Source organism: Chiloscyllium punctatum, unplaced genomic scaffold (genome assembly GCF_047496795.1).
Source record: "Chiloscyllium punctatum isolate Juve2018m unplaced genomic scaffold, sChiPun1.3 scaffold_81, whole genome shotgun sequence".
NCBI classification, from domain to species: Eukaryota; Metazoa; Chordata; class Chondrichthyes; order Orectolobiformes; family Hemiscylliidae; genus Chiloscyllium; species Chiloscyllium punctatum.
This window is the reverse complement of record NW_027309815.1, coordinates 241,761-269,049: the sequence shown is the minus strand read 5'-3', so window position 1 is coordinate 269,049 and position 27,289 is coordinate 241,761. Positions and strand designations below refer to the sequence as shown.

Sequence of the window (27,289 nt, the reverse complement as noted above, 5' to 3'; positions counted from 1 at the left end):
AATTTCCTTTGCTACAACGAGAACACCTCAGTTTCCCCAAACCCCTGATTCCCCAGTGTCTGTTTGCTCTCTATAAGGTACACATCAGGATCGTGTTGGAACATTCTCCACTTGCCTTCATCAGTGCAGCCCTCAACAGTATTAAAGAAAGCGAACATCCTCCAGGACAAAGCACTGTGCCTGAGTGGTGTCCCATCCACCACCTTCAGCATTCCCTCTCTCCACCCCCGATGCACAGTGGCATCACTGTGTAAAAGGTAAAGTCAGCATTGTCCTACCAGACCATAGGGCTGCTCTCTCATTAGGGAGAGATGTCTGGTGGTGGTTTAACCTGAAGGTTACCACAGCCCAGGCAAGGGGAGAGGTTGAGAACAAGAGTCCATCTATTGTAGATGGATATTCTTGATATGTATTAACAACACCCATGTCCCTGCAACTAAAATCCCCCATTCCTTGAACCATCCTGGTAACTCTCCTGTGCCCCCTCTCAGGGACCCTGCCATCCTTCCCAATGTGTGGGCAAACTCTGGTTTGCACAGACCCAGCTGCTCTGTGTTCCCGTGGGTGATGTCATCATCGAGCAACACTTGCACTAAACCTCACTGTCTGTGAGGGTGGGAGACACAAATCCCGAAATCATTTGAGATGTATTTAGTGTGCACTTGCTATGCCATGATAGATGACACTTTTCCACATGTACTGGAAAATAGAGGAGGATAATAGTATGGTGGTAGTTTTCAGTCGTAGTTTTCTTTCTCTCAGATTCGATGGACCACCAGAGCGTTTTTCTGTTCTGTAGACCGCTGAGATGTTTATTATAGGAATATGACAGGCTCCATTGGACATCAGGTCAGAAACGGTGATACTAGAATAGATGACACATGATTGGTCGATTTTCTTGGGAGGAAAGTGAGACGCAGAGATTTAAGAGGAAATTCAGAAGCTCAGCGCAGGAATTGTAAAGGGCAATCATCAAGTGAGAAATAAACATTGGGCATCCTGAAAGCTGGAAATAAAGAAAGGCACATATAGCAGAGCTTTGAGAGACTGGAGGGGATTAGACATGGGGAGGATAATGAAGCTGGAGGAGATGCAAGTTGGAAAGGATTGTGAGGATGGAGGATGTTACAGAGATAGAGATATTTGTGATAGAGGTTTTTGAATTTTGAGGCTGGAGTGGAATTATAGAGATGTGGAGGATTTGTAAGGCTGGATGGGGTGGCACTGATAGGGAGAGTTCCAAACATAGAGGAATTTACAGAGATAACGAGTCATAAAGTTACACAGCATCGACACAGACCCTGTGGTCCAACCAGTCTGTGTCGACCATAAATTCGAACTGAACTAATCGCACCTGCCTCCACTTGGTCCAAGTCCATCCTAGCATTCCCTGTTGATATACGGGTCCAAATGTTGTTTTCCTATTAGAATCCCATTCCCCTACCCTTTTGCTCTACATTTACCCCGACTAATTCACTCAACCCAATCATTCCTGAACACTATGGGCAATTGAGCACGGTCAGGTCACCTACCCTGTACATCTGTGGATTGTGGGAGGAAACGGCAGCACCTGGAGGAACCCACACTGTCATGGGGAAGAATATGCAAACTCCTCATGGACATTCACCCAATACAGGAATTGAGCCTGTGTCCCTGGCGCTGAGAGGTAGCAGTGCTAACCGTTGAGCCACTGTGCCACCCTGAAATTGTAATTGCATTCACATCTACCACGTCCTCTGCAAGTTTATTCCACATGTGAACCACTCTTGTGCAAAAACAAAAAATAACATCGGAACTTCTTTTTAAAGCCTTACTTTTTAATTTGAGAAAAGGATGTCCCCAATCTTGAATCGCGCCCCCTCCTGGAAAGGGCACCTGCTGTTCACATTACCAAAACTCTTCAGGATTTTATAAACCTCTAATAAGTTCACCCCTCAGCCTCCTGTGCTCCAGTGAAAAAGGACCCAACCTATCCAGACTCTGCTTATAATTCAATCCCTCCGTTCCCATCACCATCCTGGTAAATCTCTTCTGAACCTGCTCCGATTTAATAATATCCTTCCTATAACAGCACAAGCAGAATTGGGCACAGTATTCCAGAAGAGGCCTCCCCAACATCCTGTACAACCTCAACATAATGTCCCAACGCCTATATTCAAAGATCTGAGCAATGAAGGCAAATGTGCTAAACCCCTTCTGAACCACCCCGTCTGCATGTGACACATACTTCAAAGATCTGAACCCCTCGGTCTCTTTGTTCCATATCACTATCCGAGGCCCAACTTTTAATCAGTCTAAGTCCAGCCTTCGTTTGTTTTACCAAGATGTAATATTTTGCATTTATTCCAATCCAAAAATCACAAACATCCTTCGAGTATAGAGGCAAGAGGAGTATACTTAAGAGTTAAATCAGTAAGGCAAAAAGGGGACAGGACACCGCTTTGGCGAATAGGGAAAGGGTTTTTACAAATACATTAAGAGCAAATGGGTCACGAGAGAGAGAATAGGCCACCTCAAAGATCAGCAAGGCAGCCTATGTGTGAAGACACAGGAGATGGGGTTGTTGGGGGGGATACTAAACGAGTGGCATCAGTGTTTACTGTGGAGAAGGACAGATTTGTGGGGGTTGTCAAGATTAGAGATCGTGAGGGTGGGTGATGAGATGGGAGGCAATTGGAGGATGTTACAGAGATGCTTGTGATACCAGAGATAGTGATGGTTCTGAGGCGAGAGAGGATTTCTAGAGATAAGGAAGAGTTTAGCCTGGATGAGGTGACAGTGATCTGGGGAGTTGTGAGCATGGAGGAATTCAGAGATAGCGAGAGTTTGAGTCCTAAAATGATACAGAACAGAGACAGACCCTGTGGTTAAACCAGTCCGTGTTGACCATAATTCCCAACTAATCTAATCGCACCTGCCTCCGCTTGGTCCACATTCATCCAAATATTTCCTATTTATGGACTTGTCTAAATGTCTTTTAAACATTGTAATTGTATTCACAGCTGCTTCTTTTTCTGGGAGTTCACTTCACACATGTAAAGGTAAAAATAAATCCCCAATTTATTTTTTAAACCTTTCTCCTCTATTTTCAAATTGTATGCACCCAGGTCTTGAATCCCCCCCTCCCCCTTATCTACACGCTTCATGGTTTTATAATCCTTTAAGGTCATCCCTCAACCTCCTACGCTGTAGTGAAAAAGCATCCCAGCCTATCCAGCTTCTCCTTGTGACACAATCCCTCCATTCATGGCAACATCCCGGTTAGTCTCTTCCGAATCCGCTCCAATTTAATAATATCCTTCCTATCACAGCACAACCAGAACTGGACACAGTATTCTAGAAGAGGCCTCCCCAGCATCCTGTACAGCCTCAACCTAAATTCCCAACTCTGGTACTCAGAGGTCTGAGCAATGAAGATAAGTGTGCTAACCACCTTCTTAATCACCCTGTCTACATGTGACACAGACTAAGAAGACCTGTACCTCTCAGTCTCTTTGTTCCATATCACTACTCAAAGCCTTACTTTTAATTAGTGTAAGTCCTGCCCTCGTTTGTTTTATCAAGATGCAATATTTTGCATCAGTATTTACTGTGGAGAAGGACACGGGAGATGTAGAATGTGGGGAAATAAATGGTGACATCTTGAAAAATGTCCATACTACAGAGTACGGGATGTCTGGAAACGCATAAAGGTGGATCAATCCCCAGGCTTTGATCAGTTGTACCCTAAAATTCTGTGGGAAGCGAGGGAAGTGATTTCTGGGCCTCTTGCTGAGATTTTTGTATTATTGATAGTCACAGCTGAGGTGCCAGAAGACTGCGGGTTGGTTAATACGGCGCTACTATTTAACGAAGGCAGTTTGGACAAGCCCAGGAACTACAGATGCTGTGCTAGACTAGGTGTTGGAGGGAGCCCTGAGCGACAGGATTTGCGTGTATTTGGAAAAGCACAGACTGATTAGGGATAGTCAGCATAACTTTCTGCATGGGAAATCATGTGTCACATACTCGATCTGGTTTTTAAGAAGTAACAAAGAGGATTGATGAGAGAAGAGTAGTAGATGCGATCTATATGGACTTCAGTAAGGTGTTCGACAAGGTTCCCCATGGGAGACTGGTTAGCAAGGTTAGATCTCACGGAAGTAGCCATTTGGATATAGAACTGGCTCAAAGGCAGAAGACATAGGGTGGTGGTGATGGATGATTATTTTTCAGATTGGAGGCCTGTGACTAGTGGAGTGCCACAAGGATCGTGCTGGGTCCACTACCTCTCATCATTTATATAAATGATTTGGATATGAACACAGGAGGTATAGTTAGTAAGTTTGTAGATGGCACCAAACTTGGAGGTGTAGTGGACAGTGAAGAAGGTTACCTCAGATTTCAATGGGATTTTGATCAGATAGGCAAATGGGCTCAGGAGTGGCAGATGGAGTTCAATTCAGATCAGTGCGAGGTGCTGCATTTTGGAAAAGCAAAGCTTAGTAGGACTGATACACGTCATGGTCAGGTCCTGGGGAGTGTTGCTGAACAAAGGGACCTTGCTGTGCAGGTTCATAGCTCCTTGAAAGGAGAGGTGCAGGTAGATAGGATAGTGAAGGTGTTTGGTATGATTTCGTTGATTAGTCAGAGTATTGACTAAGAGAGTTGGGAGGTCATGTTGCGGCTGTTCAGGACATTGGTTTGGCCACTCTTGCAATATTGTGCGCAATTCTGTTCTCCACCTATCACAAAGATGTTGTGTAACTTGAAAGGTTCACAAAAGATTTATAAGGATGTTGCTAGGGTTGGAGAATTTGAGATATAGGGATAGGCTGTACAGGCTGGGGCTGTTTTCCCTGGAGCGTCAGAGGCTGAGGCGTGATCTCAAAGGTTTATAAAATCATGAGCATGGATCAGATAGATAGACAAGGGATTTTCACTGGAGTGGGGGAGTCTAGAACTAGAGGGTATAGATTTAGCGTGAGGGAAAAGATATAAAAGGGACCTAAGGGGCAACTTTTTCATGCGACGGTGTTGTGTTTATGGAATGAGCTGCCAGAGGGAGTTGTGAAGGCTGGTACAATTGCAACATTTATTCGGCATCTGGATGAGTATATGAATAGGAAGGGTTTAGAGGGATATTGACCAAGTGCTGGCAAATGGGACGAGATTAGGTTCGGAAAACTGGTCGGTATGGACGAGTTTGACTGAAGGGTCTGTTTCCGTGCTGTATGTCTGTGACTCACAGCCGGGGATCAGCTCAGTGGGTTTCAGTCTCTTCAAAGGTAAATCTTACTCTGTTTTACTTTTTCAAATCTGCAACATTCAGTAGGGTGAGTGTTTACTAGTTTAAGTGCCTCTGTTATGATCTTTTGGTTGAATGTTTTAAATGTAAAATACAGGCACTAATGTATTCGAGAGTAGTCTTTTGTAAAGCTGTAAGACTCTGCCTTTTTCTGGGTCTACAGATTAAGGTGCAGAGATGGCCATTCGTACAGTGATGTGCACTTCCTGGAGGAGAGTAGGGGGAGTTTGAATGATCCTGAGGATAGCCTACAGGAAGTGATGCAAATCCTCTTGGATCACATGGATCAGATGGAGCGGTGCTTAATGGTAATGAAGAATTTACAAAAGTCAGGATGTGTGATAGGTGGCAGTTTCAGCCCGAAAAACTGCCGATACAGTCAGGTAGATGGGTTACCTCTCGGAAAGGTAGGAGAGGGAGGTAGGTAGAGAAGGAGTCTCCTGTGGCTATCCCCATCTGAAACAAGTATACTATTATGGATAATGTAGGTGGTCATAGACTCTCAGGGGAATTTTGCACTGACAGCCAAGTTACTGCTACTGAGACTGGCTCGACTATAATGAGAGGTATATCAGATTCCAAACGCTCAAGGATGATAAGGGACTCTGTAGTTGGGCACAGACTGCCCTTTCTGTAGCTGACAGACATCAGAATGGGGTGGTACCTCCCTGGTGCCAGGATCAAGGATGTTTCGGACAGGTAGCAGAATATTCTCAAAGGGAAGAATGACCAGTGAGAGGTCATTGTACATTGGTACCAATGACATAGGAAGGGGAAGAGATGAAGTCCTGATGAGAGAATATAGCAAATTAGCCTGGAATATAAAAAAGTAGGTCCTCGACCATAATATCTGCATTACTTCTGGTGCTACATGCTTGTGAGACTAGGAATAGCAGGATGGAGGAGATGAATGATTGGCTAAGGAGCTGGTGTAGGGCAGAAGGATTCACATCTTTTGATCATTGTAAGCTCCTCTGGAGTAGAGTTGACCTGCATAAGAAGGATGGATTGTACCTGAATTGGAAAGTGTCTAATATCCAGGCAGGGAGATTTGCTAGTGTTACTCAGGTGGCATTAATCCAGTGAGGGTAAACCCAAAGAGATGGTGAGAAAAGAGGTCAGTCTGAGGCTGGTACAGTTCAGAAGTCAGACAGTCAAGACAGGCAAGGGCAAGGCACAGAACCAGGTGGAACTGACAAGTTACACTGCATTTACTTCAATGCAAGAGGCCGGACAGGGAAAGCAGATGGGCTCAGGGTATGGTTTTGAATGTGGCACTGGGATATCATGAGTATTACAGAAACGTTACTCAGAGATGGGTAGGACTGGCAGCGTAATGTTCCCGGGTATCGATGCAAGAGGAAGGATAGGAAGGGGGACATGAGAGGAGGCGGAGTGGCCTTTTTGTTTAGAGGTAGCATTACAGTTGTGCTGAGGGAGGATATTCCTGGGAGTACGTCCAGTGAAGTTATTTTGGTGGAACTGGGAAATAAGAAAGGGATCATCACCTTGTTGTTACTATCTGCGTGGGTTTCGTCTATTTGCTCTGGTTTCCTCCCATTATCTAAAGATATGCAGGTTGTGTGGATATTCCAGGCTGAATTGCCCATATTGTTCAGGGATGTGCACGCTAGGTGGATTAGCCATGGGGAATGCAGTGGTAAGGTAGGAGTCTCTGAGGGTCCGTGTGGTTGTGATGAGCTGAATGGCCTACTTCCACGCTGTCAGGGTTCTTTGATAATTCTACTAGTTTTAAAATAGTTACAGAAAATAATAGACCAGATCTAAATGGTGTTCTAAATTGGACAAAGGCGAATTTTGACAGTACAAGGTATTCCTTTGCTATTCCCAGGCTGGAAAGTGGGAACATAAGAACATAAGAAAGAGGAGCAGGAGTAGGCTACATGGCCCCTCAAGCCTGCTCTTCCATTTAATAAGATCAGGGCTGATCTTTTCATGGCCTCTGCTCCACTTTCCTGTTCTCTCACCATAACCCTTAATTCCTTTCCTGTTCACAAATCTACCTTTTGACCTAACGATAGTCAAGTCGATAACCTAAACTGCTGCACTCAGCAGCAAATTCCACAGATTCACAGATTTAGCTGAAGAAGTCCATCCTGAACTCAGTCCTAAATCTGAAACCCCCTTATTTTGATGCTCTGCTCCCTAGTTTAAGCGACCCCTAGCGGAAATCACCTCCCTGCTTCTATCTTATCTACTCCGTTCATAATTTTATTTTTTTTCCCATCCAACCTCCCATATTTCGAAATTCCAATGAGCATACTACCAGTTTCCTCAATCTCTCTGCATACGCCAACCCTCTGAAATCCTGACTGAAACTAGTGACCCTCCTCTACACTCCCTCCTGTGTCAGTACATCTTTGCGAATGTAAGGGGACCAAACCTGTACACAGTACTCCAGGTGTAGCCTCCCCAGCACCCTGTACAGCTGCAGCATAACCATCCCTCTAGCAATGAAGGACAATATTCCCTTCACTGTCTTAATTACCTGCTGTACCTGAAAACCAACTTGCTGTGATTCGTGCATAAGGACACCCAGCTCCCTCTGCACAGCAGCATGCTGCAAGTTTTCACCATTTCATCATCAGTTTGCTGTTAGTCTGACCAAAATGGATGACTTCACGTTTCCCAATCTTGTCCTTCATCTGCCAGATCCTTACCCACTCACATAGCCTATCTGTATCCCTGTGCAGACTTACAGTGGCCTCGGCACACATTGCTCTACCACTCATCTTAGTGAAGTCTACCTTTCATGAATCGATGCTGTGTCTGCTCAATGAGATAATTTCTATCCACATAGCTCACTATTTCTTCCTTAAGAGATCGGGCATTTTCCCCACCAAAGAAGTTATGCTAACAGGTCCATTTTAAAATATTCGCATCACATTTGTAGCTTGCCAATCTGTCAGAGCTGTCCCAGAGTCCAGCAAATTTTAGTGAATTATCACGAGTGCATTTGCTATTTACCCACTGCCATCTGTTAACGTCCCCTGGGATGCACTCCATCACGGCCAGGAGACCCATCTACCTTTCGGCTGTTATCTTTCCCAACACCACCTCTTTACTGAGAATGATTGCTTCTTTGTCCTCATCTGCCATTGCGTCCATAGGCCTGCAACAACGAGAGTACACAGACAGTATGTTCCTGTTAAGGCCTTAATAGGTAGTGTAGGGAATGCTGCCTGTCGAGAGAAATTGAGAGTCTCGTCAAGAAAATGAAGGAGCAATATGGCAGGTGCAGACAGCTGGGTTTGTGTAAATTCCTGGAGGAGTATAGGGGCAGTCGGAGTCTCCTCGAGGGAAACCAGGAGAGCAAAAACGGGACATGAGAGAGCTTTGGGAAATAGGTTCCCAGAGAATCCAGAGATTCCAGAAATACACTAAGGATAAACGAGTAAGCAGGCAGAGAATAGGGACCCTCAAAGATCAAGAAAAAGGTCCTATTTGTCCGAGATAAGTATATACCTGTCAGGCAGGGCGGAAGCTGTAGAGTGCAGGAGCTGTGGTTTACAAAGGAAATGGAATCTCTCTTCAAAATGAAGAAGGCGGCTTATGTTAGGATGAGATGTGAAGCGTCTGTTAGGGCGCTTGAGGGTTACAAAATAGCCAGCAAAGTCCTAAAGAAAGAGCTCAGAAGTGCCAGGAGGACACATGAGAAATTGTTGGCGGATAGAAACAGGGTAAACCCTAAGGCTTTCTATAGGTATTTAAAGAATGACGAATAAGTTTAGGGCCAATCAAGGATAGTAGTGGGGAGTTGTGTGTAGAGTCAGAGGAGATAGGGGAAACACTAAATGAATATTTTTCAACAGTATTCCCTTTAGAAAATGACAATGTTGATGAGATTACTGAGATACAGGCTACTAGACTAGGTGGGATTAAGGCTCATGAGGAAGAGGTATTAGAAATCTTGCAGAGTGTGAAAATAGATAAAACCCATTTGGCCCAGTGAACTTATCCCAGGATCCTCTGGGAAGCCAAGGTAGAGATTGCCGAGCCTTGGCATTGATCTTTAAATCATCATTGTCTACATGAATAGTGCCAGAAGACTGGAGGATAGCACATGTGGTTCCCCTGTTCAAGAAGGGGAGTAGAGACAACCCTGGTAATTATAGACTAGTGAGCCTTACATCAGTTGTTGGTAAAGTGTTGGAAAAGGTTATAAGAGATATGATCCAGAAAATAATAATTTGATTAGGGATAGTCAGCACGGTTTTGTGAAGGGTAGGTCGTGCCTCACAAACCTTATTGAGTTCTTTGAGAAGGTGACCAAACAGATAGGTGAGAGTAAACCGGTTGATGTGGTGTATATGGATTTCAGCAACGCATTCGATAAGGTTCCCCACAGTAGACTATTGTACAAAATGCGGAAGGATGGGATTGTGGGAGATAAAGCAGTTTGGATCAGTAATTGGCTCGCTGAAAGCAGACAGTGGTGATTGATGGGAAACGTTCATCCTGGAGTCCAGTTGCCAGTAGTGTACCGCAAGGGTCGGCGTTGGGTCCACTGTTGTTCGTCATTTTCATAAACTACCTGGATGAGGGCGTAGAAGGATGGATTAGTAAATTTGCAGACAACACGAAGGTTGGTGGAGTTGTGGATAGTGACGAAGGATGTTGTACGTTACAGAGAGACTTAGATAAGCTGCAGAACTGGGCTGAGAGGTGGCAAATGGAGTTTAATGCGGACAAGTGTGAGGTGATTCACTTTGGTCAGAGTAACTGGAATGCAAAGTACTGGGCTAATGGTATGATTCTTGGTAGTGTAGATGAGCAGAGAGATCTCAGTGTCCAGGTACACATTTCCTTGAAAGTTGCCACCAGGTTGACGGGGTTGTTTAGAAGGCATACAGGGTTTTAGCTTTTATTAACAGGGGGATCGAAATCCGGAACCATGATGTTATGCTACAGCTGTACAAAACTCTAGTGAGGCTGCACTTAGAGTATTGTGTACAGTTCTGTTCCCCACATTATAAGGAGGATGTGGAAGCTTTGAAAGGGTGCAGAGGAGATTTACTAGGATGTTGCCTGGTATGGTGGGAAGGTCTTACAAGGAAAGGCTGAGGGACTTGAGGCTGTTTTCGTTAGAGAAGAAGGTTGATACGTTACTTAATAGAGACATACAAGATAATCAGATGGTTAGATAGGGTGGACAGGGAGAGCCTTTTTCCAAGAATGGTGACGGCGAGCACGAGGAGATATAGCTTTAAATTGAGGGGTGATAGATATAGGACAGATGTCAGAGGTAATTTCTTTACTCAGAGAGTAGTCCGTGTATGGAATGCTTTGCCTGCAACGGTAGTAGATTCACCAACTTTAAGTACATTTAAGTCGTTATTGGACAAGCAAATGGACGTACATGGAATAGTGTTGGTTAAATGGGCTTCAGATTGGTATGACAGGTCGGCGCGACATTGAGGGCCGAAGAGCCTGTACTGTGTTTTAATGTTCTATGTTCTATGAGCAATATGCTGTAAGGATCGTTTCTGGGTCCACTGCTTTTCTTCATTTATGTAAATGTTTTCTATGTGAATATAGGAGGCATGGTCAGTGACTTTACATAGATACCAAGATTGGAGGTGCAGTGGACAGGGAAGACGGTTACCTCAGATTACAATGGGACTTCAAACAAATGGGCTAAGGAGTGGCAGATGGAGTTTAATTCAGAAAAATGTGAGGTGCTCCATTTTGGAAAATCAAATCAGGGCAGGACTAATACACTTAATGGAAAGGTCCTGAGGAGCGTTGCTGAACAAAGATCTTGGAGTGCAGGTTCATAGTTCCTGAAAGTGGAGTCATAGATAGGCAGGGTAGTGAAGAAGGCGTTTAGTATCCTTGCCTTTACTGGTTAGTGGATTGAGTACACGAGTTGTGACGGCATTTTGTGGCTGTTCAGCACATTGATTCAGCCACTTCTGAAATTTTGCTTTCAGTCCTGGTTTCCCCGCTATCGGAATGATATTGTGAAACTTGAGAGGGTTCAGAAAAGATGTGCAAAGATGTTACTAGGGTTGAGGGTTTCAGCTATATAGGGATGGGCTGAATAGGCTGGGGCTGTTTGCCCTGGAGCATCGGATGCTGACAGATGACCTCAGTGGTTGATACAATTGTGAGGGACATGGATAGGGTGATCAACCAGGATCTTATTCACAGGTTAGGTGTGTCCAGATCTATGGGGCACAGGCTTAAGGAGTGAGGAAAACAATTTATAAGGGATCTGAGGGGCATTGTTTTCAAGCTGAACGTGTTATGTGTATGGAATGAGCTGCCAGAGAAAGTGTGGTGGCTGGAACAATTGCAACATTTAAAAGGCAACATTTAAAAGATTGGGTAAGTGATTAGGAAAGGTTTAGAAGGTTATGGGCCAAGTGTTGTCAAATGGGACGAGATTAATTTAGAATATCTGATCGGCATGGACAAGTTGGACCAAACGGTTGGTTTCTGTGCTGTACATCTCGATAACACTGAAACATGAAAATAAGATACGTTTCTCTATGTGGAGAGTTAGCAGAAGGTCGGATAATTCTCCTTGGAACTCAGAAAGTTAAGCAGTGATTTCAACTAGGAGCAGATTTCTTACAGGCAAATGGGAGGTGAGTTGGGACAGACTGGCACCATCTCCAGAGAGAGAGAGTACAGCCCCAATGGGCTGAATAGCCCCCAGTCCCTCTACTCTGTGATACTGCCCCCTTTCACTGAATGTTGAAGCTCATGCCAGTGCAGAGCCATAGAGATATACAGCATGAAAACAGCCCTTTTGGTCAAACTAGTCCATGCTGACCAGATATCCGAACTTAATCTCGTCCCATTTGCCGACACTTGGCACACATCCCACTACACCCTTCCAATACATACACCCATCCAGATGCCAAATGGTCTAGTTTTACCAACTTCCACCACTTCCCCTGACAGAAGATTCCATACACACACCACCTGCTGTGAAAAAAGTTGACCCTCTGATCCCTTTTATATATTTCCCCTCGCACATTGAACCTATGCCCGCTAGTTCTGGACACCCCCACCCCAGGGCAAGGACCTTGTCTATTTATCCTATCCATGCCCCTCATGATTTGATAAACCTCTATAAGGTCACCCTTCAGCCTCCAATACTCCTGGGAGGAGCGCACAACTCGTGTCACAATGGGGCCGGTGAGATTGATGGCAGCTTCAGACCAATAGGAGAGTTGATGTGATCCTCCAGACAATGGGAGTGAATGAGGGGTGGGTCCAGTGGGCCAACATGTGACCATAAACTGTGCAGGTGCACTGTCACTATGGTGCGGGTGTACTCCGTGAGTGTGAAGGGAATGAGAGAGACAGCAGAGATTGGGAGAGAAATTGAGTTTGTATGGACTGGGAATGTTGATAAACACACGGTTTTAGGTGGCTAGACCTGAATTAGAAATTCCTGGTAAATTAGAACCAAAAGAGCTGCGGATGCTGTAAATCTCACAATAACCAAAAGGTACTGGAAAAGCTCAGCAGGTCTGGCAGCATCTGAGAAGAGAAATCAGAATTAACATTTTGGATTCGCTGAGCCTTCCTCAGAGCCGATGTGACTGAAAAGAAATGTCGCCTTTTATGCAGAAGGTAGGGGTTAAGGAGTACATGATAGGTGGGGATAGAGTCCAAAGAAAGAGATGGGAGCAGTTGGACAACGGAGTGGATAACGAACTGGCTGGGGGAGGGTGAATAGCTGTTTATGAGGACTGTTAGTGGCGAACCATAGGTAGTGTGTAATGGCATGCTCTATGATAACAAGGACTGGTGTGTGGGTTAAGAGGCTAGGGCGCTAGGACATTGGAGAGTTCAGGGCCTAAAATTATTGAATTTGATAGAGGTGTTCAGGATGTCCAAGTAGAAAATGAGGTGTTGTTCTTCCAGCTTGTGTTAAAGTGTGGCGCTGGAAAAGCACAGCAGGTCAGGTAGCTGACCTTCAGCACTTGATCACCCTGAAGCTCTACTTTCCAGGGACTGTACACTTGTTCTGAGCCCTTCAGAGGGATTGAAGGGGATAGGGAGAGAACAGGAACAGGGTTGTGTTGTAATCTACAAAATAACGGTCACCCTCCCCCTCTCGGTGTCTCCCCTCTGTCTCCCATCCCCCATCATGCCTCCTCCCCACCGCAGGGAAAAGATCTTGTGTATTTTCCCTATCCATGCCCCTACTGATTTGATAAACCTCTATAAGGTCACCCATCAGCATCTGACGCTCCAGGGAAAACAGTGTATTCATCCGCTCCCTTTGGTTCAAATCCTCCAACCCTAGCAACATGCTTGTAATACTTTGCTGACCCCTTTCAAGTTTCACAATATTGTTTTGATAGGAAAGAGATCAGAATTGCATGCAATATTCCAAGCATGACCTAACCAAGGCCCTGTACAGCCGCAATATGACTTCCCACCTCCTATACTCAGTGCTCTGACCAATAAAGGAAAATATACTAAACACCTTCTTAACTATCCTATCTACCTGTGATTCTGCATTTCAAGGAGCTATGAACCTGTACTCCAAAGTCTCTTTCTCAGCAGCAATCCCGAGGACCTTATCATTAAGTGTATTCACCCTGCTAATATTTGCTTTTCCAAAATGCAGCACCTCACATTTATCTAAATTAAACTCCATCTGCCAGTCCTCAGCACATTCAACCATCTGATCAAGATCCCATTATAATCTGAGGTAATCCTGTTCACTGCCCACTACACCTCCAATTTTGGGGTCATCTTACGAACATTACTTCCTATATTCACATCCAAATCATTTATATAAATTATGAACATTTCAGGATCCAGCACCGATACATTGTGACATCCCACTGGTCACAGGTCTCCAATCTGAAAAGCAACCTTCCACCACCACCCTCTGTCTTCTCCCTTTGAACAAGTTTTGTATCCAAATGGCTAGTTGTCTCTGTATTCCATGAGATCTAACCTTGCTAACCAGTCTCCCATGGGGAACCTTGTTGAATGCCTTACTGAAGTCCATGTAGATTATTTCTACCGCTTTGCCGTCATCAATCCTCTTTGTTGTTACTTCAAAAAAATTGAATCAAGTTCATGAGACGTGATTTCTCACACACAAAGCCGTTATTAATATCCCGGACTTAACTCTGTACATTGGGGTCTGCGTCACCCAGTTATGGGTGTTAATATTCTGGATAAATTTCACATACACCAGCTTTGTGTTGGTGACTGTGTACTGAGTCTTGTTAATAACACCAACACAGATGAGTTCCTTTTGAAAGGCAGTCCCTATATCCCTAACCCCCTTCCAGTTGCTCTGTCTCCTCCATTCCCACCGTAGACAGTAAGTGGGAGGAGCTCATGGAGTTTCCATGTGAGTGAGATTGAGAAAATCTTCCCTTCTTTCCACTAGCCCACCAAGAAATGGCGGTAGTGTCCTTACCTCTGGACCAAGAGAATCGGGTTCAGAGTTTAGTAACAGCGGCTTTGAAGAGGCTGATTGGAAATCATGCCCAAGCCACCAGGCCATACTGTCTCCCAGCTGTCCCTGCCTGAGTCTCCAAACAGAACCATCCTGTCGTTTCTCTCCTGTCAGGCTCTCCCATTACTCAGTTTGTCCAGTATTCCCTCCTGCTGCTGCACTGCTCCTGTCCCTCACTGACCTGTCCATCCCCAAGTGTCCTCCACATTCATTCATTGTTTACAATCCCATTGTTCCAGTCCTCCAGCCCCGCTCCCACCACTCTATTGGGCACAGCTGCTGTCAATCACCCAGGCACCTGTGTGATCTGGAGCATGCTCTGTAGGAGGGGAGACCTGTGCACGGGCGCAGTGCTGGCCAATTGTTGGCGTATGTGCAGTATGGGTCAGTGCCAGTGAGGGAGGCTTTGGATGTGTGGGATTAATCTGTCATTGGCTGCTCCCTCCCTTCCTCCCTCTGAGAACAGGACCCAGGGGACTGGTCCCTGCCCTGGTATCGTGACAAGTGGTCGGCGTATCGGTGGGGGGAGCATTTTGCAGAAAGTTATCAGAACTCAGGTGAAGATTCAGGAATGTTATGGAAAGGAACAAATGTAGGCCTGCAATTAAAGTTCTAATTTGGTTCATTTTAGTTCAACCAGATGTGATTTGTCCAGTGTGTGCAGGATGGTTCTTATCAGAGGGTTGGTGTGGAGGAAATAAATAAGAGGTTCCAGATTGGAAAAAAAAAAATCAATGTTGGTCTGACTAGGAAACCTTGGGAGGTGGGGGGAGGATTCACCAACACCCAGGAGACTCCGAGTCAGATTCATTGATTTGATTAGATTAGACTTCCTGCAGTGTGGAAACATGCCCTTCGGCCCAGCCAGTCCACACCGACCCTCGGAAGTGTAGCCCACCCAGACCCATTTCCCTCTGACTAATGCACATAACACTATGGGCAATTTAGCCTAGCCGATTCACCTGACCAATGCATCTTTGGATTGTGGGAGAATACCGGCGCACCCGGAGAAAACCCACGCAGACACGGAGAGAACATGCAAATTCCACACGGACGCTGTGAGGCAGCAGTGCCATCGTGCCACACCTTTGTTTTGGTCCTTAGTCTGCAGGCAGGAGCTAAGAAGCTGAATTCAACGAGAGGAGAGAGCATTAGAACTGGGTGTGGAGGAAAGGGGTGAGGAGATTGGTTTGGATTTCAGTTCACAGAAGGGAGAAATTGTGAGACTGAGAATTAAAGCTTTGGGGGAACAAAGAAACTACAATTTAATACTATAATTGTCTTATGAATTTCCATCCTGTGTTAATGGTGGTGACTTGTTTTCTCTGTTGTAGGGTACTGAAAGGGCAGATTTGTGAATGAGAAATTCAGATTGAACTTCATGTTCAGTTTTGACAGTTACTTAATCCGTGCCGATCTGAATATCATTGGCCTTTTCATGTGGAAAGAAAGGTGTGTATTCTGTCCGTGGGCGAATATTTCAAGTGTCAATGTGACTGGAAAAATTACTGAGACACAGCCAAGTCCATGTCAGCGTGGTGAATGTGGAGAGAGCTTTCATTTGTTTTTAAAAGTCTGAAAATACATGTCACATTTCCCAGGAATAATGAAGTTACAGATTTGTTTTGTATGAGGACAAGTTTTTAATTAACCATGCAACCAGAAAGACAGAAGGATACCTGCACCATGGAAAATACAATGAAAACGGGATTGTTGTAATGGGGTTAATTTTCGATCATGGCTTGTAATCCGTTGGCGATGTCACGTCTGTTCCAGCGCCGTGGGGAGACACTGGAAATGTGATGAATGCAGTGAAGATTTCGGTTATTCAACTGGATAAGGTGCAGAAGAAATGGGCTCAGGGGTCTGAGTTAGAGGGAGAGGTTGGACAAGCGAGGATTCTTTTTTGTTTAGAGCAGAGGAAACAGAGGGGAGATTTATTTCTGGCAGTGTATAATATTGTGACAGGCTTGGGTAAGGTGAATGCACTCAGTCTTTTTCCCAGGAAATCAAGGAGTAGAGGGCATCAGTTTAAGGTGAGAGGAGAAATTATGAAAGGGAACCTGAGGGGCAACTGTTTTACATAGAAGGTGGTATGTATATGGACTGAGCTGCCAGTGGAAGTGGTTGAGGTGGGTACATTAACAACATGTAAAAGACATTTGGACAAATACATGGATAGCAAAGGGTCAGATGCAGATGGGCCAAGTGCAGGGAAATGGGTTCGCGTGGATGGACATATTGGCCGGCATGGGCCAGATTGGGCCAAAGGGCCTGTCTCTGCTGTAGGACTCTGACTCCAAATATATTTTCTATTTCTCCCGCCACCTCTGGTAGTACCCTGGGATGTATTCCATCCTGGCAAAGAGACATGTCTACCTTTAGCTCCATTAGCTTACCCAGCTCTAACACTTTCGTGATAATGGTTGTTCCTTGGTCTTCACCTTCCTCAGTCTCCTTATCAATTACTGGCATGTTCTTCGTATCCTCCACTTTGAAGACTGACTGCTGTGTACTCATATTCCTGAACCCTGCTGGATAGGAATAACTGGGCACAGAACTCTGAGAGGTCTTCTTTGAGTCTTTATTGATGAGACATGGCAGTTACCTGGATAGTGTACATGCAGAACACCTCCAGGCAGCATCAGGTAACTCCCCGCCTGTCCGATGTGCCGCTCCCATTCTTATACCTTTGTGGTTTGTGTTTTGAATGGACGCTGTCTCTCAATATTATCTCCATGGCAATGGCAGTTAAAAAAGTCGAGTTCAGCTCAGCACTTTGTGGTTAAACCACATACCCCTCCCTCACGGCCCTGTGGCTCAGTCAGATATCTGACCGGCACTTCAGTTTCCGTGGGGCTGTCTATCAGGATTCTGATGTGGAAGAACTGGTGTTGGAGTGGGGTGGGCAAAGTTAAAAGCCACACATCACCAAGTTATAGTCCAACAGGTTTATTTGGAAGTACAAGCTTTTGGAGTGTGCTGAGATTTTGCACTTGATCAGGATTATCTCTATGGTAACAGTTAAGTGCTTCAACAATTACAGAGGCCATATGTTCCCCAAATAATAGGTTCCCCTCTAGCAGTGTAAACTGCTATTCCAGCCCTGGGGATAGCTACTCATCACTTTTCTCCCCCAATCCCATCCAGCTTTCTGTTGATCTTTAAAGTTTTTCTAATCTCCTAGTTTCTTCTTGGTCTTTGCCAATTTGAATGCTTTCTATTTCAGTTTGATAGACTCCCTTATTTCCTTATCCACCCACGGCAGATTATTCCATTTCCTACAGTCCTCCCTTTTCACTGATATATAATTTTGCTGAGCAGTTTGAAAGATTATTTGATATTCCTCCACTGTCTGTCAACTGTCCCACCCTAAAGTCTTTGCTTCCAGTCTACATTAGCCAACTCCTGCCTCATCCTATTGTAGTCTCCTTTGTTTAAACACAGGATCTTGGGATTGGATTTAATCTTCCCGCTTTCCAACTGTATTCTAAATTCAACCAGATTTATCACAAGTCTTTTATCAGATTACGAGGTGAGGCCATGTTACCTGGATGTTTTGGTTTTCATTGTCAGAGACCTTGGCTTTGTAATAAAGTACAGGATAGATGTTCAAAACAGAGTATTCTGGACGGTGTGAATGTACTGAACAGTCTAAAACCATAAATCACTGTCTCCCCTCAGTTTACATGATCTGGAGATGCCGGTGTTGGACTGGGGTGTACAAAGTTAAAAATCTCACAACACCGGGTTATAGTCCCTCAGGTTTAATTGGAAGCACACTGGATTTCGGAGCGTTGCTCCTTCATCATGATCCAATTAAATAAGTTGGACTATAACCGGTCTAACTCACCTCAGTTTAAAATTGAAAAATCATTTTCTCCCACATGCTTCCTTACTTTCGAAGTTTGAAACGCTAATCCACCTGACTATCCTGCTTTTTCCAAAAATCTCCTTTGGTGAAGGTGGTGAGTTTTGGATTCAGCTTTTCCGTTATTACCGCAAGAAGATAAGCACTGGGCACAGGAGAGGCAATGCAGCTCCACCATTTAATACCATGCTGATTGAGCTCACCTCGGTCTCAGCTGGATTTTTCTGCCTGCTCTCTCTTACCCTTCAATTCATTGCAAATTCAACATCTGTATTTCTTCAGTAAATTTGCTCATTGTCCTAGCATCTACCGCATTTTGAATAGGGAATTCCACAGATACACAGCACATTGAGATAGGTACATTCTTCTATATGAGAATGGAATAGGAGCCCTACCGTGCAGAAATAGGGTAATCGTCCATGGAGTCCACACCAACCCTATCATGAGCATCCCATTCACACTCACCCATTCCCTGTATTTCCCATGGTTAATGGCTTAACCTGCACAGGTATGGGCACTGGGAATTTCGCATAGCCAATCCACTTTACCTGCACATCTTTGGACTGTGGGATGAAACTCGAGCACCCAGAGGAAACCCGCAGTGACGCAGGGAGCACGTGTAAACTCCACACAGTTGCCTAAGGCTGGAACCAAATCCAGGTCTCTGACGCTGTGAGTCAGCAATGCTAACCATTGAGTCACCTCTGCTTAAAATCTCCTGCTCCTATTATTCTCGCCACACCCCAGTTGGCTGAATCTATATTCCTTACATCAGAAAATCAGGTTGTGGAAGCAGATGTTTCAATAAAACCCAGTGACAATCCAAATGTTATGTGTGTCTGAATAGGGATCAGATACACAACACCCTCCAGTCTACACTTTTCGTTGACTTTCCAGAGACAGGGCTCCAATGGCGTCATGGGGACTACAACTCCCACAATCCCTGAGGCAGGGACCACACGTGTGTGGGGAAACACGGCACTGTACATGTACAAAATGTGTGCGGGTTTTGGAGCATGTGCTTTGGGTAAATATGCTTTGCGGAAAGTTTTTCACACTGTGATTGGCTGGAGGAGGAACGTATTTACTCATAGTATTGATCTGTTGGGGGAGGGGGTCAAAGTATCACTACATCCATGTAGGACCACTCTCCATCCCCAATTCATTGTAATGGTCGGAATCAACTAATGGGGAACGAAGAAGGATCTGATCCATTCTCCCAGATTGAAGGTTCCTCTTCTGTCCAGGATCTGCCACCTCCCTTTCTTTCCTTTTGTTTCATTCTGCTGTTACATTATTCACTTGCAGCAACTGAAGGGAAAGGAAGTGAACCCAGAAAGGGTGCAGAGTCTAACCAGGGACGGGAAGTGGTGGCATGGATCTGTTTATCAGTTACTCCATGGGAATGGGGAGGGTGTACATTAGGGGGTAGCAGAGTCAGAATGGTGGGAGAGAGTAAGTGGGCTGGAGGGTTACAGCTTTGAGGGAAGAAAGGGAAAAAGAGTAAGTAGAATTGTCTGCTCTGAATTTCTAACATGTACATATTCCTTTATACAGGGTGCTAGATGGTGAAGATTTGCAGACTGAAATCTCAAAGTCATGTGCAGATCATGATTAAGTTAACCAGCATTTGAAGAAGCAAAGACAGAGAACCACTCAGCCAAAATCCTGCAACACTCTCATCGCAGCATTTTCGATCTCTCTGCACCAAATGGACTGTGAATTGTACAAGACAGCAGCTCCCTACCATCTTCTCAAGGGTAACTAGAGATGGGGAATAAATGCTGGCTGAGACCGTGATGCCCATATCCTGGAAATGGTTTCTATCTCTAGTTGCTGAACCCCAGTTGATGTTCCTGCAGGATGATGAGGGACGCTGAGTGCATCCTCCAGGAGGTAGCACCATCACATTACCCCTGCCTACAACCACACAGTAACACAGCAACATCACTGGAACAAAAGGCAGTGAAGCCAAAGGAGGACTTAGATATAGTTCTTCAAGGTAAAGTCATGAAAAGGGATTGGAACACAGCAGGAGACTGAGCTGGATGGTCAGCTGTTTCCCATTGAATGGTGGAGCAGGATTGAAAGACTGAATGGTCTGCTCCTGCTGCTATCCCCCAGGTCTGTATATAGTCATGGAGCCTGGGCAGGAAGGAGTTCGCAGGGATTCTCCAGGAGATTGCACTTCCACAACAGTTTTCAGTGAGGGATGGTTTGATGGATTTTATTTAACATTTATCTTTAACAAAAGGTTTGTAAATTTTGGTTTTAAATGTTGTAAAAGTTATTTTGCACAGCAAATAAAATTAAAGAAAATAACGTAAACTGTCTGAATATAACAGTTTTAAAACTTTCAACCCTTGTAAAACAAAATCCTGTCTATTCCTGGACACAATCACTTTCCAGCTACTCAAACTCCAGGGAAATATTCCCTCCCTGTCTGAACCTTTGGTTTGATTTAACTGCTTTTCAGTTCTCGTTCTGTTAGCTGTGAAGCATTCTTTTTCCCCATTTCTCCGACCCAGAAATGTGAGCACAGCAATCTACCCACCATCAAAATCATCAGTACGCCATTTTGCTTTTGGTTAACATATAATCACCAGCAGTGCAAATGTGAGGACTGCAGATGCTGGAAACAAGAGCCTAGATTAGAGGGATGCTGGAAAAGGCCTTTTGCTGAAATGTTGATTTTCCGGCTCCTCAGATCCTGCCTGACCTGCTGTGCTTTTCCAACACCACTCTAATCTAGACATATAATCACCAGCAGTCAACCATTTGTGTAACCAATTGAATATTTCCAAACAAAGCCCATTTCGGGCCAAGCAAACCATTACAAGTGTCAGAATGAGAAGGGACTAAATCAAAGTAGAGTTGTGGGGAGGGGGCAGCGATGGAGATAAAGCACTATATCCCCTGCGGTGCCCACTTCTATCTAAAGGCATCGAGAGCATTGATCCACACTACATGCTCCTTCTCCAAGGACACCCTGCTGTGTAGCCTTTATCCTCAATCATAGAATAAAATCCCTACAGTGTGGGAGGAGAGCATTGGCCCATCAAACCCCACCGACCATCCGAAGAACATCACGCCCAGAGCACTCCATCACTGTAACACTGCATTTCCCATGGCTGATCCACCTAGTCTGTACAATTCTGGATCCTGTGGACAATTTAGCACGACTGATCCACCTAACCTGCACATCTTTGGACTGTGGGAGGAAACCAGAACACCTGGAGGGGACCCACACTAACCTGGGGAGAATGTGGGAACTCCACACAGGCCGTTGGACAAGGCTGGACTCCAACTTTGTACCTGATGCTGTGAAGCAGCTGTGCTACAATCACAATTTAAATCAAAACAGATGATCCCTGCTCATTGTCACATTGCTGTTTGTGGGGACTTACTGCCCAGAGAGACATCCTGAGGTTCAGAAAGTGGCAATGTAAGTTCAGTCACCTCCAGCCCAGTTAATGTGGTTAACAACAACATCAATACTCCAACAGTGTCATCACGTACAAGGTCCACTCCTGACTCTGATGGACAGTAACATCAGAATCAGAGTCCTGCAGTCCACATGGAGCAGGGGGATGACCACTTCCCTGTGAGCACTCACTGGGCTCTCAATCGTGTTGAAGACGCAGCAAATCTCTTGTCACACAGAGGGGTGAACAGCTCCTACCCAGTGTGAACACGCTGGAGTCTCAGGGGGTGGGATGAATAACTGAATCCCTTCTCTTCACTGAGCATCTGAATGAGATCTGCCTCAGTAGATTGTGAGGTCGAGTAAATCCCTTCTCATACGTGGGGCAGGTGAAATGCCTCTCTGCAGTGTGACTGTGTCGGTGAGTGTCCCACTGTTCGGGTGAAGTGAATTCCTTATTCTGATTGAGCCCGTCCTCTTATTTCTCTCAATTATCATTGACAATCTCACACCAGAACTTGTTCCAGAGAGTGTTCCAGAACAGGCAGAATGGTCAGCTGCGGCTGGTCACCTGGCTTGTCACTGGTCCTGAAAGGTTCACTCTCCACAAATGCTGCCAGATCTGCTGAATTTTTCCAGCAATTTCTTTTATTTTTTTCAGTTTTTCCCAGCATGTGCAGATGTTTAGTTTTCCAATTCTCATCTTGTCTGTTGCAGAGGAGTTTATTGATGAAATTAGAGGGTTTTGAAAATTGTACGTTATGTCACACATCAGCTATGATCATCATGAATGGCAGAGCAAAGTCGAGGGGCTGAATGGCCTCCTCCTGTTCCAAGGAAAGTTTTCCATTGTCAGCTTGTGGTAACATTTCCCGTCACTGCTCCCTTCCCCTCCATATCGAACACACTGTTACCGACTGAACAAACCTCCTGTGTTTGAAATTAACTTACTAATGTTCAGTGACTCCCTCTCCTGCCACCCGGGTTTAACTCTCATCATGGAATACTGTCGTGTATTACTGCAGGAATGCCCACAAAGACTAATCCTGGAGTCTGTATCCCCTAGGATCCACAATCACCTTTTATTGACTTCTTCCTATTTCATTCTGGCTATTGAACTCTTGGTTTCAATCCAATCTCCTGTCATGCTCTTCAACATGTCCACATGGGTGGACTAGAGGTAGCTGGGATTTAATGAAGGGAAGTGGGGATTAGGTGGAAGCATGAGGAGCGGTGACAGCAAAGACAGTTCTCATTGTAACGGCAGTTTCTCCATGACCCAGTGAGTGGTGAGGCAGCTGAGTTTGTGGGCGGAGACAGTTTCAATCAGGGATTTGGTAAGACACTCAGACATTGACCTGTCCAACTGATTGTTAACTCAGACAGATAGAAAGAAAGATGCACATTTAGATATCACCTTTGATGATCTGGGGCAATGAAACATGCTTCCAACCCAAAGATTTCAACCTCAAAACTCTGAAAACACAGACACAATGCTTTCTGTTTGTACCAGGCTGTCTCTGAGGCTCCTCTTTTCTTGTGAAAAGCGTTTCGACCTGTTCAGCCTTTCCTGGTGATTATAATCGCTATGTTCCTGTGAGATTTGTGACTGAACCTTTATTTTCCTCTTCCTTGTGAGTGATGAAAGTAGCAGAAACAGTTCCTGACCTGTGAGGGGTTTTGATTGGAGTATTTATATTTACAAATCCATTCCCACCCTCACATACAGTGTGAAATTGATGTAAAACTGAAGGAAATGAGTGAGTGAGCACCCACAGAATCATAAAGGAATCATATGTATCTGAGTTGAATGAACAACAATCAAAACTAGTTAGAATCACAGAATCCCGTGGGTGCAGAAAGAGTTTATTCTGCCCATCGAGTCTGCAATGACCTGCTCACCCACCCTACCCGCATAACCCCACATTAACCATGGCTAGCCCAACCCACCTAAATTGCACACTGCGACCATGTTAGCATGGCCAATCCAGTGACGTTACACATCTGTGGGAAGGTCACAAATTACATACAAATGCTGAGAATTGTGGAAGATGGCTCACAAATACTAGACTCTGACACAAAAGCTCTGCTTTTCAAAATAAAATCTGGGGGACACTGCAACCGGAAAAAGTTCTGATTTTCTTAGGAGGAAGAGAATTCAAAACTCACGCCACTGACCCAGGGGGCGCAGTGAAAGTTACAGAGGTCTCGGAACCATCAGAAATGTAAGAGGTTGTGAGCAAGGTGGGGGTGAGACAAGGACACAAAGACAGTCTGTCACACGGGGGAAGGCAGGAGAGGTTCAACAGCAGAAATGGTCGTCCCTCAAGGCCATGGAGAATGGAGTTAGAGCTGGGAAAGAAACAAGGAAATAAGGTGTGCAGCTGCCAAAGGAATATGTTAAAAAACAGATTATAAAAGCATAGAGGGCAGAGTTCAGTCTGAAATCTTTGCTCTCAATGATGAGTAAAAAAGCTGTAACGCCTGGGGAGTTGTATTTCAGCCAACACTTACCCAGGATTGGCCAAGTGTGCTGTCATTTTCTGATAATTTTTTTTCTGGCATTTGTAGTTCAAGTCTGATGACGCTAGTAACTTTTCAATTTGGACTGGAGTTTAAATTTCTGGAGAAATGTCAAATAAATCACATTGATCACATTCTGCACATCTTAGTCCATTACCCTGCATGTTCCAGTATTTCAGTGACATCCATGTCCTGCCGGTGGGACAGGACATACAGGGATGGTGACGATGGTGTCTAGGACATTGTAAGCTATGATTCTGTGCGTATGACTGTGTCGGCTTGTTGCTTGACTTGTCTGCGTTCCAGCTCACCCAAGAAGATGTTGGCAGGGTGAGACAGTACAGTTGGAGATCCTCTGCTCGCCAATTCCTTTCCTTTTTGTTTTTTTAGAATTTCATTCTCTCTCACTCTCCCCTTTGCAGACTCTGACAATCATGACAATTTTTTTTAAAAAAACATGTCTCTATTAGAAAACCAATCGAGGAAAATATATTATTCTTGCATCAACTGCATTTTTAAACAAAATCCATTGTGTTCAATAAACACTGTCTCATTTTTTCCTTCAATTCTATCAAGTGAGCTATTATATTTTGTCCCTCAGTTTACCGATCTTAATAAATATCCAATCAATTTCAGAGCAACATGCTGACAAAGTATTGAAACAATTTATCTGTTTAGGTTTTAGCATTAGTTATAACGTCATTACAATTACAACAATTGCAGAATAATTGGTCTGGGTAACAAGTATACTGAGGTTTACAATTTAATTTATTGATTGTTTGAAAATTGGTACAATATATCCTTTTTTCAGGATTCTAGCAGTAATTGTTAAGGCATTTGTACGACAATAATTATAGTATGCTTTAGTTTAGTTTTGCTAACAACGACAGTGATGTTTATATTTGAATTTAATCCAATCTTCCATAGTACCTATATAGTAATATAAAACTCCATTTTATTTCCAATCAACACACCTACAAAAGAATCCATTATTTCTGATGCAATGCGCACTGTTCAAAATATGACTTTTGCTCATTTGAATGATCTGTGTAATCCCAGCCTTATAAATTTAGAAAATCCTATTTACTTTTCCCTGCAACAATTCCTGTTCATTTTTTGCAGATAGCACAGTCAAATAGCAAGATGAAATTTATCATTATTCTTAAGTATGCCAGTAGAATTTTGAAAATCTCTATGTTGCTAATATATAATAATTGTTCATTTCAATCCATAGAATATAGAACAGTACAGCACAGCCCTTTGGCCACGATGTAGTTCAGACCTTTTATCATACTCTAAGATCAAACTAACCAACATGCCCTTCATTTACTATCATCCATGTGCCTATCCAAGAGTCGCTTAGATGTCCCTGATGAATCTGAACGTACTACCACCACTGGCAGTGCATTCCACACACTCACCACTATCTATAAAGAAACTATCTCTGACATCTCCCCACAACTTCCCCCATTCATCTTAAAATTATGCCACTTTGTGGGGAAACGTCTTTCATTATCCACTCTATCTATGCCTCTCATCATCTTACACAAAGCTATCAAGTAAACTATCATCCTCTTTCATTGCAATGACCAAAGCCCCAGCTCTGTCAATCTTTATTCATGAGACATGCCTTCCAGTCCAGGCAACATCTTGATAAATATCATCTGCACCTTCTCTAAAGCTTCCGCATCCTATGTCTTATGAGGTGATCAGAACAGAACACAATATTCCAAGTGTAGTCTCATCAGGGATCCACGGAGCTGCAGCATAACCTCGTGGCTATTAAACTCAATCTCGCCACTAATGAATGCCAACACCCTATGCACCGTCATAATAACCCTATCACCTTGGATGTCAGCTATGAGGGATGTATGGACGTGCACCCCACGATCCCTCTGTTCCTCCACATTGTCAAAAATCCTGCAAATAATCTGAAAATTTGCATTCAAATTTGAAATTCGAAAATGAATAACTTCACATTTTCCCAGGTTGAACTCCATCTGCCACTTCTCAGCCCAGTTCTGCATAGTCAATGTCCTCCAGCAACGTACAAAAGCCTTCCACACTATCCACAACTCCACCAACCCTCGTGTCATTGGCAAACTTCCGAACACACCCTTCCACTTCCTCATCCAAGTCATTTGTAAAAATCACGAAGAGCAGAGATCCCAGAACTAATTCCTTCAGAACACCATTGGTCACCGTGCTCCAAGCTGAAAACTATCTATGCAATCTCACCCTGTCTTCTATGGGTCAGCCAATTTATTATCTAACCAGGCAGGTTTCCCTATATCCCATGCCTCATTACTTTCTAAATGAGCCTACCATGGGGTACCTTATCAAACACCTTGCTAAAATCCTTATACACCACACCCACTACTCTGTCCTCACCAATGTGTTTGCCACAACATCAAATAATTCAATGAGCCTTGTGAGGCATAACCTGCCACTCACAAAGCCATGCTGACTATCTCTAATCAATCTAAGCTTTTCCAAAGAATCATAATCCTGTCTCTCTGAATTCTCTCCATATATTTGCCCACAACTGATGTAAGACTGACTCATCAATCATTCCCAGGATTATCTCAATTTCCTTTCTTGAATAAGGGAATAACGTTTCCCACCCTCCAATCATCTGTTATGACTCCAGTGGACAGTGAGGATGCAAAGATCATTGCCAAAACACAGCAATCACTTGCCTCCCTTCTCATAACAAAC

At 44.3% G+C, this 27,289-nt stretch overlaps 1 long non-coding RNA gene across 6 annotated transcripts in view; it reads left to right on the top strand.

Annotated features, from left to right (window-relative positions):
• LOC140471412 (uncharacterized) overlaps positions 1 to 20,887 on the top strand; it is a 32,062-nt gene extending 11,175 nt beyond the window's left edge. For 2 of the 6 annotated variants that reach the window (XR_011956998.1, XR_011957001.1), the window contains exons 5-6: positions 16,088 to 16,205; positions 20,182 to 20,887. This is a non-coding gene — a long non-coding RNA (uncharacterized lncRNA). Of the gene's footprint in view, positions 1 to 77; positions 258 to 3,002; positions 3,042 to 5,450; positions 5,596 to 16,087; positions 16,206 to 20,181 lie in introns of all 6 variants that reach the window. The other 4 variants (XR_011957002.1, XR_011957004.1, XR_011956999.1 and 1 more) reach the window with 4 other exon arrangements.
• Positions 20,888 to 27,289: the final 6,402 nt, after the last annotated feature.